Genomic DNA, 13500 nt, shown 5'->3' with positions numbered 1-13500 from the left:
GATAGAGACAGAGCGATGCCATTACACACCCTACCACCCTCATGATATCATTACGTAATAACAAAAAAAATCTTCGACAATTTTCTCTCTCGTCCTCATAGACCCTAAAAGGTAAGGGAATGAGAGAGAGAGAAAGATAGAGAGAAGAAGAGAGAGAGAGGCAGATAGCATTGTTCTACCACCCATTCCTCAACACCCTCGCAAACACCATGACGAGGTCATCTTCGCTTATCTTTCCCATGTGCGGCCATTGTTTTAAAAAATGAGTGACAGGTAGACATTAAACATTTCTACGAGTTAAAAAAAAAAAAAATAAGAAAATAGAAAAACAATCTTATTTTGAACAATTTTGTAAAATACATTCTAACACAAAACTTTCATATTATCTAACCCCAATTTTTTTTTTTACCAGTAACATTTTTTTTTCTTTTTAAACAGACAAAACATCAATAAAAGAAACATTATCAATTCAAAAAAAATGTCCCCTTATGTTTCAGCTTTAATTGTTACCTAACCTGAAAAATAAACACATCAACTGTTCATGGAATAAAATGTAATGTAAAAGTTCTATTTTTTCAAATCTGAATCTAACACTTGCAAAGTCAAAAGAATTTTTTAAAAAGTCCTATATTTTTATAAACCTGAAATAAAGATCAGATAAAAAATGCTAGGTATCCTTTATTTTCTTTCCTTTTTTTTTTTTAAATTTATTTTTCGAGCTTCGTGTTTGAAGGATTTTTTTTCTTTTTTTTTTTCATGTAATAACAAGATGCATAGATATACACACATATCGATATATATCCGGAGAGAGACAGAAAGAGAGAAAGCGTGAGAGAGAAAGAGATATTGCATATTCTAGAGACACTTTTTTCTCATCTCTGTTTTTTTTTGTTTTTTTTTTTTTGTGTGGGACACATTTCTTACTTTTTTTTTCGAAGGGTTACTTTCAATACTCTTTTTTTTTTTTAAAATCGATCTTTTGTAAACCGTTTTTTTTTTTTTTTTGTAGGTGCAAGACAATTTTTTGTTCAGGTTCTAAATTTTCTTTTTTTGAGTGCGTTTTTTTTTTTTTTTTTTTGTGCGCGTGTGTACTGGTCTGCCATTTTCTTTTTAAATTTTGCCAGAAATAATAGTTTTTTCCGTTTTTAAAGACCGTGGACCATTTTTTTCATTCGATTCGTCTAGTGGTCGTTATTTTTGGTTGTGCCGTGGGTTTAAGGGTCGAAATTATTTCCATGCTGGGAAACAATATGTTCTGGTCATAGTGCATCATTTATACTGCGACACAGATGCGACGAGATCCGTCTGGTAATTAACCAGGGTCAATCCTGCGTCTTAAGGCAACATTTATACCACAATCAGCCGGTCACTGGGGTGTGACCGACAGATGTGTTATAGTAAATGTCTTAAAGCGGTCTCATGAAGACATGAAGATGGGCCAGTCATTAGGGTCTGAGTAACAAGAAGAAAATCATACCTGAGATGTTGGATCTGGGTGTGGCTCCTTTCTTTTCTCAAGATGATCTCTTCACCCTGGTGGCATTCTGGTGGGAATCTTCATCTCTTTGTCCTCAGGGCCGCCTTTCGACTTAAGACATTTATGAAGGAATTCATGGCAGACACAAGAAAAACGACACGCGACACAATTGTAATATACAAAGGTATAACTAACTATTTTATTTTACATTAGAGATACAATATATATTACAAAAAAAACAATTTACAATTAATTTTTACAATAGGCTTTTCAAAGCTAACTAACCTACCCTAACTAGTGTTGAGGGAGGGGGTGGCCCCCCTCATTTACGGAGAGACAGACTATGCGTCCTCACATCATGGTGGTCGTGCAGGAAAGAGACAGAAAGATAGCAAGGGAATTATGGGAAGGGGTTTCTTTGTATCTCTACGCTCATGGACAATTTACCACCCGTCCATGCTGCAGAGTGTGTTAGAAACAGTGGCACAAGGAAATAGTGCCACAGAGAGAGAGAGAGAGAGAGAGAGAGAGAGAGAGAGAGAAAGAGAGAAAGAGAGAGAGGGAAGAGAAAGATAAATACATATATACATAAGCATACCTATATACAGCGGCACAACCTAGGTAGATTGCTTAGATAAACGTGTTGCTCTGCAAAGATAATTCATCAATCGAAAATCAATACTGTCACCATAATAGAAATTATTGGCGCAAGTAAACGAAAAAGTTATTTTTTAAATATAGATTTTTTTCCGTTTCTTAGTTACAGTTTTTAAAACGTAATAAATAGATAGCAGAATTTACTTAATTTCGAAATGTCAGATGTCTTGATTACTTCAAGAAATTGAAAACATTGAATTGTATAATAAATACCCCCCCCCCCGAAAAAAAAAACAATTCGATACTAAGAGGGGAAATTAAAATCGAAACCTTGATACACTCAAGCTGAGGTTCCACTAACTGACCTATTTGATGGGGGTTAATAATCACCATAATAAAATAATTATCGCATTAACGTGACGTCATTGATTTATGATTATACCATGTTTCAAACATGAATTCAAACATAATAATACTTAAATGATAGGGTTCAAAATAGACTTCGTAGCCTCGTAGGAGATGTCCTTTTCTCTTCCTTGCAACCTCTATCTCACAGAAGAGATGTTGCGAGTTTGTCTCTGATGTATCGTTATTTTCATGGAACATGTTCGACTGAGCTTCAGTCTATGGTCCCCCCTCGCCAAACTTTCACAAGAAACACTCGTCTAGCTGTACACACTATCAATAATTCCCCCCACTCTTTATCTGTGCCTAAACCTAAACGTAGATTCCATGAACAAAGCTTCTTTCTTAGAACTGCACGCCTATGGAATTGTCTTCCGTTTTCCTGCTTTCCGGCTGACTACAATATGGTTGTGTTCAAGTCTAACGTAAATAAGTTCTTGATGAGCCGTTCCATATAAGTTATCAAATTTACCAAATTTTCATTACTAATGATTACTATGTTGTCCAATTTCTACTGTACACTTTTTAACCCTTATCCTTGAGTGGCCTCTTGGCCTTGATAAGTGGTGATGCCTATTAAAAAAATAAATAAATAAAAAATAAAAAAAGTAAATGAGTGAAAATTCTCAATAGTTTCCGTAATTTTTCAATTATTCGTTCTGATTGTTATTCTCACAATGTTTCGGCCGATGTAACCTTCAGCCGTTTTCAGGTGTATATTCATAACGGATGTTATTGATGAATGATGAGATTTTTAAGCTTGTTTCTGTTTTTCCAACAAACATAGTCGTTAGAATTTAAACATAAAGGGCGTCGAGAGTATTTCGTTTCGTATAATTTCGGGTCAGCATCGATTTGGTATAATGCTACTGATTTTTTCAGGGGGGGGGGAGATTGATATTTTTTCTTTTGCATTATTTGCATTTATCAATCCTTATCTAAGAAATGTAGTAACATAATGTCACATCGATATTGACCACAATTTATAAAAAAGAAATAGTTTCGACGCCGTTTACAACTTAATTCTAACGACTACGTCCGTCGGAAAAACAATAAGTTTTTTTTTTAATAATACCATCCATGATGCATATACACCTTACTACGGTCGGAAGTTACATCAGCCCAAACGTGAGAATAATACAAAAGATAATCAATCATAATCTAAAAGTTTCAGTAACAAAATAATTGATTTTGTGATATCATAATGTTGGTAATAATTTTAATAGTTAAAAACAATTAATTTTGTGACATCATAATGTTGGTAAGTATTTTAATAGTTAAAAACAATTGATTTTGTGACATCATCATGTTGGTAATTATTTTAATAGTTCAACACAATTGATTTTTAACATCATAAGATTGGTAAGTATTTTAATAGTTAAAAACAATTGATTTTGTGACATCATAACGTTAGTAATTATTTTTTATAGTTCAAAACAATTGATTTAGTAAAATTAAAATGTTGGTAATTATTTTAATAGTTCAAGACAATTGATTTTCAAAGGTCATAATGTTGATAATTATTTTAATAGTTCAAAATATTGATTTTGTGAGATCATAATGTTGATAATTATATAAAAAGTCAAAAACAATTGATTTCGCGACATCATAATGTTGATAATTATTTTAATAGTTCAAAACAATTGATTTTGTGATATCCTAATGTTGGTAATTATTTTAATAGTAAAAACCAATTGATTTTTAACATCATAATGTTTATAATTCCTTTAATAGTTAAAAACACATGTTTTTATAACATCATAATGTTGATAATTATTTTAATAGATCAAAACAATTGATTTTGTGAATCCATAATTTCGGTTATTATATTAATAATCCCCAAAAAATTATTTTGTGGCATCATTATGTTGGTAATTATTTAAATTCTACAAAGCAATTTATTTTTTAGACTATTACGTTGGAAATTATTTTAATATTTCTAAATATTAATTTTGTAACATAGTAATGTTAGAATTATTTTAACAGTTCAAAACAATTGATTTTGTGACATCATATTGTTAGTAATTATTTTAATATTTCAAAACCATTGATTTTGTAACATCATAAAGTTGGTAATTATTTTAATATTCCAAAACAATTGATTTTGTGACATCATAATATTGGTAATTATTTTAATAGTTCAGAACAATTGATTTTCTAAAATCATAATGTTGGTAATGTTTTATAGTACAAAACAATTGATCTTTTAACATGATAATGTTGGTAAATATTTTATAGTCAAAAACAAGTTTATTTGTGTCATCATAATGTTGAAAACTGTTTCGATAATCCAAAACAATTGTTTTTTTTTACATAATAATGTAGATAATTATTTTAATAGTCAAAACCAATTGATTTTGTTACATCATAATATTGGTAGTTTTTTAATAGTCCAAAGCAATTGATTTTTTTAACTTCATAATGTTGGTAATTATTTTAAAAGCTCAAAACAAATGATTTTGTGACACCATAATGTTGGTAATTATTTTAATAGTCCATAACAATTGATTTTGTAACAACATAATGTTGGTAATTATTTTAATAGTTTAAAACAAGGTATTTGCAACATCATAATTTTAGTAACTATTTTAATAGTAAACAGTTGATTGCTTAACATCATATTGTTGGTAATTATTTTAATAGTACAAACCAATTGACTTTTTAACTTCATAGTGTTTGTAAAATCTTTAATAGTTCAAAACAATTGATTTTTTTAACATCATAATGTTTGTAATTATTGTAATAGTTCAAAACAATTGATTTTTTAACATCATAGTGTTGGTAATTATGTTAATGGTTCAAAACAATTGATTTTTTAATTTCCTAGTGTTGGTAATTATTTTAATAGTTCAAAACAATTGATTTTTTAACATCATAGTGTTGGTAATTATTTTAATAGTTCAAAACAATTGATTTTTTAATTTCATAGTGTTGGTAATTATTTTAACAGTTCAAAACAATTGATTTTTTAACATCATAGTGTTGGTAATTATTTTAATGGTTCAAAACAATTGATTTTTTAATTTCATAGTGTTGGTAATTATTTTAATAGTTCAAAACCATTGATTTTTTAATTTCATAGTGTTGGTAATTATTTTAATAGTTCAAAACAATTGATTTTTTTAACATCATAATGTTTTTAATTATTTTAATAGTTTAAAACAATTGATTTTTTAACATCATAGTGTTTTTAATTATTTTAATAGTTCAAAACAATTGATTTTTTTTAACATTATAATGTTTGTAATTGTTTTAATTCTACGAAACAATTGATTTTGTAACATCATAATGTTGGTAATTATTTCAATAGTTTAAGACAAGGTATTTTCAACATCATAATTTTAGTAATTATTTTAATAGTAAAAAACAGTTGATTGCTTAACATCATAGTGTTGGTAATTATTTTAATAGTAAAAAACAGTTGATTGCTAAACATCATAGTGTTGGTAATTATTTTAATGTGGCTTCCTTCGGTCTTGATAGAATGGATACCCGCTGTAAGAGTGCCTGAGCGTGACATCTATGTGGCAAGAGTTGCGCAGTCACAAACACGCCTCTCCTGAGTCAACATTATTGCATAACAGTGGCAAGTTGGGGTGCAGGACGACTGGAAACAATGGCGAGATGAGCGGAGAGCACATACAGCGCCTAGAGTTCCCAAATGGTCACCCATCTGGTATTAACCAGGTTCAACGTCGCTTAACCTCAGTGATCTGGCAAGAACCGATGTGTCAACATGATTTTGCCGTATAATTATTATATATATATATTATGTTTTTTTAATAGTACATAACAATTGATTTTGTAACATCATAATGTTTGTAATTATTTTAATAGTTCAAAACAATTGATTCTTTAACATCATAATGTTGGTATATAGCATGGACTCCACGACACGGACGCGCAAGCAGAGGACGACCTAGATCCACGTACATCCAACAAATTGCACACGACGCCAACTGTGAACCTGAAGATCTGAGGCAACTGATGGAAGACAGGAAACTCTGGAGAGGAAGAGCCACATTGGTCCGGCAAGGAGCCCGTCATGATGATGATGATGATGATGATGATGTTGGTAATTATTTTAATAGTTCAAAAAATTGATTTTGTGACATCATAATGTTGGTAATTATTTTAATAGTTCAAAAAATTGATTTTGTGACATCATAATGTTGGTAATTATTTTAATAGTTCAAAAAATTGATTTTGTGACATCATAATGTTGGTAATTATTTTAATAGTTCAAAAAATTGATTTTGTGACATCATAATGTTGGTAATTATTTTAATAGTTCAAAAAATTGATTTTGTGACATCATAATGTTGGTAATTATTTTAATAGTTCAAAAAATTGATTTTGTGACATCATAATGTTGGTAATTATTTTAATAGTTCAAAAAATTGATTTTGTGACATCATAATGTTGGTAATTATTTTAATAGTTCAAAAAATTGATTTTGTGACATCATAATGTTGGTAATTATTTTAATAGTTCAAAAAATTGATTTTGTGACATCATAATGTTGGTAATTATTTTAATAGTTCAAAAAATTGATTTTGTGACATCATAATGTTGGTAATTATTTTAATAGTTCAAAAAATTGATTTTGTGACATCATAATGTTGGTAATTATTTTAATAGTTCAAAAAATTGATTTTGTGACATCATAATGTTGGTAATTATTTTAATAGTTCAAAAAATTGATTTTGTGACATCATAATGTTGGTAATTATTTTAATAGTTCAAAAAATTGATTTTGTGACATCATAATGTTGGTAATTATTTTAATAGTTCAAAAAATTGATTTTGTGACATCATAATGTTGGTAATTATTTTAATAGTTCAAAAAATTGATTTTGTGACATCATAATGTTGGTAATTATTTTAATAGTTCAAAAAATTGATTTTGTGACATCATAATGTTGGTAATTATTTTAATAGTTCAAAAAATTGATTTTGTGACATCATAATGTTGGTAATTATTTTAATAGTTCAAAAAATTGATTTTGTGACATCATAATGTTGGTAATTATTTTAATAGTTCAAAAAATTGATTTTGTGACATCATAATGTTGGTAATTATTTTAATAGTTCAAAAAATTGATTTTGTGACATCATAATGTTGGTAATTATTTTAATAGTTCAAAAAATTGATTTTGTGACATCATAATGTTGGTAATTATTTTAATAGTTCAAAAAATTGATTTTGTGACATCATAATGTTGGTAATTATTTTAATAGTTCAAAAAATTGATTTTGTGACATCATAATGTTGGTAATTATTTTAATAGTCCAAAACAGTTGATTGTGTTTTATTGTACTGTATGTCATTCTCTCATAATTATTTATTTTTTCCAGCGTAGAACAAAAATGGACTCGAAGAGAATATATATGCTAGTGTTTAAAAATGAAAAATCGATTAGATTTGATGCATGATTAAAAGAAGGCAAGATAGGACGCGCCAAGCAGCTCCTGCCAAGCTGTGACAAGAGTACTCTATTTTATGACATACTTGGCTCTTATACAGATGGAGGATCACATCGGCAGGGAGATACATACTGGACCGGTAGAATGATCCAACCATTTTCTAGCGATTTTGGCAACATATTTGATGCTGAAATCATAATAGTTTCACACACAGGAAGTGCTCATTTGAGCTCCAATCTCTGGTACCCCTCGCCAATCTTTCACGAAAAACACCCGTCTAGCTGAAACCACTGTCAGTAATTTTTTCCACTCTTTATCTGTGCCTAAATCAAGACGTAGATTCCATGAACAAAGCTTCTTTCTTAGAAGTGCACGCCTGTGGAACTCTCTTTCGTTTGCCTGTTTCCCACCTGACTACAACTTGGATGTCTTCAAGTCCAACATGCTGATAAACCGCCCCCTTAAGTAAGACACTTTATCAGATCTCCATTACTAATGATTACTATGATATTATCCCATTGATTACTGTACACGTAATAACCCTTACCCCGAGTGGCCTCCAGGCCTTGATAAGTGGTGACTTCCATGTAAAAGAAAGAAAAAAATGTTATTAGGTTGGCGCAAAAATAATTTCGTTTTTTGACGCATATATTTGATAAAAAACGACATTGTTTTTGCACCAATCTAATACAATAGTTCACCTCAGGGACCATTTGACCTCTGACCTCTGATCAAGTATTTCCACCAGAGGTATTTGCGTGTATGCTTTTTTCTATGTGTATCTGTTTCTATCCATCTAAGTATGTTTGTGTCTGTATGTAGTAGCACACTCTGGTCTGTGTGTGAGTGTGGTGTTATATGTCGCCGTTCTGAAGTAGTTAATGTGTATTACTAAATGGTGTTTACGCAGAAGTCGGGGAATGCATTAAGAAAGCCTTTCACGTTTGTCAATATCCGCAGACAATGCAAGAGTCGAGACTTAATGTCTGCAAAAGACATCAAACCCGGTAATGGTCTTGGGCGTCATGGTTACATTGTGGATATTATTGCAAGCCAGATTTTCCATAGTTGTAGAAAGTCGCACATGTGCCAAGTAAATAATATCGTCGTGATGTTTATCCATATCAGGGGTCGACAAATAGGTTTAAAGATAAGTTATGAATTTGCAAAATTCAAGCCACCTTATAAAACTCCATAATACTTTTTATTAGAAAATTCAAAATATAATGAACTAGTAAAATACCCGTGATATGAAAGATATAAATAATTCTCAGAAGAGAACTGTTTTGTGCCATTTTTTGTCATCTTATGAAGATTAAAATAGAAAGATAACAAGTTTGAACGTTATGTCTAGTTTCCTTATTCCAATTTTTATCAAAATATATGATTTAATTCTATAAAATGTCTATGGTTAAAGTCTTCAACATCGGAACTTTTTCGACAAAACTGAATTTCCAAGAAGCTTTTTTAGATGACGTGTAATGATTACAGATCTAATTTTTTGAAAATCTGATCTAGTCGAAGTTTTCAAGGGCGATTAGCCTATAGTTAGTCCAAGAAAATCCTTTAAAATACCCCAAAGAAAATATAATTTTAGTAAAATGTTTATTAAGAAATGTCTTATAAAATTATTATTACTATTTCACTAAATTTCACAAAAATCGGATTTTAATTCACACGAAGGTTTTATATTTTTTTGTTACCAATTTTTCATTAAAATAAATATAGTCGACATTTAATCTTTACGCTTAGCGACCGTCTTCAAAATTTCATAATGACAAATTTAGAAGTGCCTACAGTACATACAAAAATAAGGACATATAAACACACTTAACATGTCTGAAATTTTTAGATGAGGATTGGTTATCTGAATTCTTCGGACTACTGTTCTTCTTGAGTCTTATTTTGACAATGCTTCGATTGATGTAACCTTCGACCTGTGGCATAGTGGATAAAGTACTTGGTAAAATTCAGTTTTATTTTACAATCTCTGAAATTTTTAGATAAGGATTGGTTATTTGTTTTATTTGGATTCATCGAACTACTGTTCTCATTTTGAGTGTCATTTTCACGACGTTTCGGTCGATCTAATCTCCGAACTTCTTCAGATGTTCTTGTCGAACTTAGTAATTTTTCTGTCCTGCAGAATTACTCGTTGGGCAGTGGTTGCAGTACTTGGAAAATTTCAGTTGTGAAAGTGACATATTTCTGAAGGCTTCAGGTTCAATCCTCAGTATAGGCGACCGAAAATGCAATTGCGAATTACTTAGAACATTTATCCAGCCATAGTTGATGGAATGAAAACATGCTACGCCCATGAATTATATGAAGGGTTCTGTTTGAAATTTCGTATTTCCGAGCTCGATGGAAAGATTTCCGAGTCCAACAAGATACACCTGAAGAAGTTTGGAGGTTACATCGGCCGAGAGGTTGTGAAAATAACACTAAAGATAGGAGCAGTAATCCGATAAATCGAAATCATACGAAATACATAAACTTTATATAGAGTTATATAATAGGAATGCAAAACTTGGTTAATAATACTGGTTTCACTAATGAAATATACTACATTCAATTAAAAATCCACAAATCCTTTATTTATTAGATGAATTGCGTATAATTTGATTTGTAGTATTAATTCATTAAAAAATATGAATGATTTTTTATAATATTTTTTTATTGAAAATCTTTACGTTAACATGATTCATAAGTGCTGTCTGCTTAGGCGAGGAAAACGTAAATAAAATAAGAAAATGTCACTATAGATTTGCTATCACGATAGCGCGAGAATAACATCATATGGATTTCTTTGTATTTAATTAATTCACTTAAAGTTTACATCACACACACACACACACACACACACACACACACACACACACACACACACACACACACACACACACACACACACACATATATATATATATATATATATATATATATATATATATATATATAGTGTGGCCCATAAGTCACTTTACAGTTTGAAAATGACACAGCCTTTTCTTAAATGACTATATAATTAATTTTCTTTTATTACACAGTTTAGTATGTGAAAATTTATTTAGACTTAATTACGGGAGATAACGTCTCTTAAAAAGCATCGATTCTCGCCTTCGCAAAGTCGAGCTCTTTCTAAGCTATTCATTCATTTCGTTCATTTAATTGGCGAAAAATAAACGCACACGAGATTGCCAGTTACAAGGGGAAACAGTCAGTGAGAATTTAGTGGGCTATGTCCCATTCTCCATGACAGTTTTTAACATCGGATGTTATAGAGAAAGAATTTTCTGTCGTATGTTTGCCTTAAGTTATTGGATGGTTGGAGGCTTATTTGCATAGACTTTGTCTTTAAGATATTCCCAAAGCCAAAAGTCTTGTGCTGTTAAATCAGGTGAACGGAATATCGAGAGATTTTTTTATCCTGAAACATCACAGATAACAACTGCATTGCGGCTCTAGCTGTATGTGTTGCCATCATTACCCTAGCATTCTGAGATTGAACAAAATTCACTAACATATCTCTATATGTCTCCGCAGTTGCAGTCACAGCATTTTCATTCGCACATCCTCAAAAAAGAAGGGCCCAACAACCCTTTTCTGAGGTTACTCTACACCATACTGTGACTTTAACTGGGTGCATTGGATTCGCATAAACTTGGCGTAGATTTTCGGTGCCCCAGAATCTGGTGGTCTGTTATTGAAAAACCCATTCAAATGGAAATGAGCCTCAACTTCCATGATGAACCTGTGAATAAACTCATAGTCTTTTCTTGAGTTTTCTGAAACCTCACAGCGTAATTTAGCCGTTTCTGAAAGTTTGATGGTTGTAAAAATTGTACTAATTGAACCTTGCATGGATACATGCCCAAGTCTCTTTGAATGCGCTGTAGGGAACTGCGTGAGATGGCAAGTTCTTGAGAACGCCTTCGAGTGGATGTGGTTGCGTTCTCTTCAATGCAATGCCTCATATCTTTTTTTATATGGTGGTCACCACTTATCAAGGCCCGGAAGCAACTCGGGGCTAAGGGTTATTTTGTGTACAATAATAAATGGGATAATATCGTAGTAATAGTTGGTATTGGATATTTGGTTAAGGAACTTACTTATGTTGGACTTGAAGACATCCAAGTTGTAGCTAGGTTGGAAATAGGCAAACAGAAGAGAATTCCACAGACGTGCACTTCGCATGAAAAATCTATGTTCATGGAATCTACGTTTTGATTTAGGCACAGATAAAGAGTGGGGGGAAATTACTGACAGTAGTTTTAGCTAGGCGGGTGTTTATCATGAGAGATTGGTACTCGGAAGAGCAATTGCCATGGAAATAGCGATAAAACAAAGACAGGCTCGCAACGTCTCTTCTGTGAGAGAGAGGTTGCAGGAAAGAGAAGAGAGTATCCCCCACTAAGCCACGAAGTCTATTTTGTACTTTGTCAAGGCAGGATAGGCTGTTTTTTTGAAGCTCCAGCCCAGATGTGGCAGCAGTACTCTATCTTTGGACGTACTTGGCTTTTATACAGATAGAGAATTGCATCAGTTGTGAGATATCTTCTGGAGCGGTAGAAGGATCCCACCATCTTTCCAGCGGCGCGGGCAACAGACGATCTACGTGTTCCATTTCAGATCAGGAGTAAAGGTCAAACCCAGGAGCTTATCAAAACATGAAGCCTCTCCTAGACGAGACCCATCCATTTCAATTGGTGCTAGATGAGGAACAGAGCGTTTATGATGTCAAGTTAGGAGCTTGGTTTTAGATGCATTAAAAGTAACCAGCCATCTCTTCCCCCACCGAACCATGCGCTCAAGATCAGAGAAGAGGGAATCAGAGAGAGCTTTGTCATTTACGGCCTTTGATGTGTTGCCGTAGATGGTCGTGTCATCAGCATAGATGTCAACGAATGATTTAAGTATGTGTTTTAGGAGATCATTGATGTAGATCAGAAAGAGAGTTGGGCCCAGGATTGACCCCTGGAGGACTCCAGCATGAATACTGTGCGCCTCTGATTGTTACCCATCAACCACTACTCTTATGAATCTAACGGAGAGAAATGATTTAATTATTGAGAAAACATTTCCAGTTATACCGTAGCTGGAAATCTTGTGAAGTAGGCCCTTATGCCAAACCTTATCGAAGGCCTTTGATATGTCAAGTGCAATTGCCCAAGAAAGAAAGCCGTTGTCGAGAGATTAACTAATCCTATGGGATATAACTGTTAGCACATCAGCTGTAGATCTAGCAGAACGGAAACCATATTGCATGTCACTAAGGAGGTTATTTCTGTTGAGGTGGTTGACTACTTCTTTATTTAATATCGATTCCAGTAACTTACTCATGAAACACAAGCGACTTATTGGTTTGCACTGAGAGGGAGATGACTTATCACCTGAGTTCTTAAATACAGGGCACACTGACGAAGTCTTCCTGGGTGTTGGAAAGCACTTCTCCTTAAGGCAACGCTTAAACAGTTTTGTAAGTATGGGGGCAAGTTCTGGTTGGAGCTTTTTCAACACTATAATTGGAATGCCGCCTGGAATCAAGGTTCTTGATTAGTTTGGCGACCTTGTGCACAGATATTTGTATGTTGGAT

Source organism: Euprymna scolopes, chromosome 22 (genome assembly GCF_053919585.1).
Source record: "Euprymna scolopes isolate OS-2025 chromosome 22, ASM5391958v1, whole genome shotgun sequence".
In the NCBI taxonomy this organism is placed as follows: domain Eukaryota; kingdom Metazoa; phylum Mollusca; class Cephalopoda; order Sepiida; family Sepiolidae; genus Euprymna; species Euprymna scolopes.
Note: the sequence above shows the minus strand (reverse complement) of the source record.